This window comes from Mirounga leonina, unplaced genomic scaffold (genome assembly GCF_011800145.1).
Source record: "Mirounga leonina isolate KUSES-001 unplaced genomic scaffold, KU_Mleo_1.0 Mir_100016, whole genome shotgun sequence".
NCBI lineage: Eukaryota > Metazoa > Chordata > Mammalia > Carnivora > Phocidae > Mirounga > Mirounga leonina.
Window position 1 is genome coordinate 767 of NW_023269939.1, and position 2,183 is coordinate 2,949.

Here is a 2,183-nt window from a genome sequence, read left to right on the forward strand (position 1 = left end):
AGGACAGAGGGGTGTTCCTGGCTCCAGCATGCTGAGAGTGGGGCTGCATGGGTTTCCAGCCTCCTAAGCCTCAGGCTCCCCTGTGTAAGATGGGGTGCTGATGGCCCCTATCTCTGGGAGCAGAAGGTAGGGAGGCCCTGCCGGTGGACTTGCTCAGGTCAGGCCAGGGTGGCTGTTGCTTAAAGCAGCACAGGGCCTGTCCCCATGAAGAAGGTGCACACGTCCATGACCCCCAGCTCTGGGGTCCTGCTGCCAGCCTCTGGCAGTGACCCTCTTCCTGCCCTGTCCCCTGCCCCTGTGGATACGGGGTCTTCCTGGAGCTGTTCCTGCAGAATCACTTCATGGTGGACACAGGGTCATCTACTATGTCTTCACCGACCAGCTGGTTGCTGTGTCCGGTGTTCCCCTCCAGGAGCACTGAAGGGTGGTGGTTCTTGAGGTCCGCGGCGCCCCACGCTGGCAGGATGTGTCCATGCAGCACATGGCGATGATGAGCCGCTTCTGTGAGGAGCCCTTCCTCCATGAGGTGGATGACATGGTGTGCGGGGATGTGGACATGAAGTTCTGTGACCACATGGGCATGGAGATCCTGTCCCCCCTCTTTGGCACCCTGCACCCCGGTTTCTACTGGGTGGCCCGTGAAGACTTAAGCTATGAGCGCTGGTCCCAGGCCCAGGCCCACATCCCCAAGGACCAGGGTGACTTCTACTACATGGGGGCCTTTTTGGGGGGGTTGTGGCGGAGGTTCACCGACTGACCTCAGCCTGTCACCAGGTGATGGTGGTCAACTGGGTCAATGGGATCGAGACCATGTGGTACGATAAGAGCCACCTGAACAGGTACCTGCTGGACCACAAGCCCACCAAAGTGCTGTCCCTGGAGGACCTGCGGGACCCACAGCTATTGGGCTGGCCCTGGAGGACCTGGGTGCAGCTGCTGGGCTGGCCCCGGGTCATGAAGAAGCTGAGATTTGGGCCGTGCCCAGAATCACCAGGACACCTGGAACTCATGAGGGGCTGTCCCCGTCTCCAGCAGCGGGTGCTGACTTCAGCGGAGCCATCAGAGCAGGTTCCTACTTCTGTCCCCTCGAGGGACACTGTGGAGCCTGCACTGGCGTGTCCAGCGCCCCAGCCGCACTTGCTCACAGGAGGCCTGCCTGGGGATACAACGTCCTCTCTTTGCGTTCACTACATTTTCTTCACTTCTGGGTCATTTGCAGCTGTGAACGGCTCCAGTTTTATGTCAGATGTTTTTCTGTGTCAATGCTGAGCAACCATTTTTAAAAAGAACAATTGAGGGGAAAGGTTTTCTCCCTGGTTCTAAACAGACACCACCTGGTGGGGCTGGGAGCAGCCCTGTAGCAGCCGTGGAGCCAGAACGGGTCCTGGCTGGGTCTTCCCTCCCAGTCCTTGCACCTTGCCATGGCCATGGGGCTTCAGGGTCAGGGGTGCACCGAGCCACCTCTCAGAACCCCGGTGCCCTCACTGCCAGAGGCCTTGGCCGTGACCGCTAGCTCAGCCTCCAGGAGCATGGCGCCCTCTGGGTTATTGCCATTTCCTGCCGTGGATTTATTTTTTATTTATTAATTTTATTTAATTTTTTAAGTGTAAATTCATTAGCCAACATATAGTACATCAGTAGATTTTGATGTAGTGTTCAGTGATTCATTAGTTGCCTATAACACCCAGTTCTCATCACAACATGTGCCCTCCTTAATACCCGTCACCCAGTTACCCCATCCCCCCACCCTCCTCCCTTCTGTAACCCTCAGTTTGTTTACCGGAGTCCAGAGTCTCTCATGGTTTGTCTCCCTCTCTGATTTCTTCCTGTTCAGTTTTCCCTCCCTTCCCCTGTAGTCCTCTGTGCTATTCCTGACATTCCACATAGGAGTGAAACTATATGATAATTGTCTTTCTCTGATTTATTTAATTCACTTAGCATAATCCCTTCCCGTTCCATCTATGTCAATGTAAATGGTAGGTATTCATCCTTTCTGACAGCTGAGGAATATTCCATTGTACACATATACCACATCTTCTTTATCCATTCGTCTGTTGAAGGGCATCTCGGCTCCTTCCACAGTTTGGCTATTGTGGACATTGCTGCTATGAACATTGGGGGGCAGGTGCCCCTTCTTTTCAGTACATCTGTATCTTTGGGGTAAATACCCAGTAGTGCAATTG

General features: G+C 54.5%; 1 pseudogene; it reads left to right on the forward strand.

Moving 5' to 3' along the window:
• The first annotated feature begins 296 nt into the window (after positions 1-296).
• Positions 297-1,038, forward strand: LOC117997404 (annotated as a pseudogene).
• Positions 1,039-2,183: the final 1,145 nt, after the last annotated feature.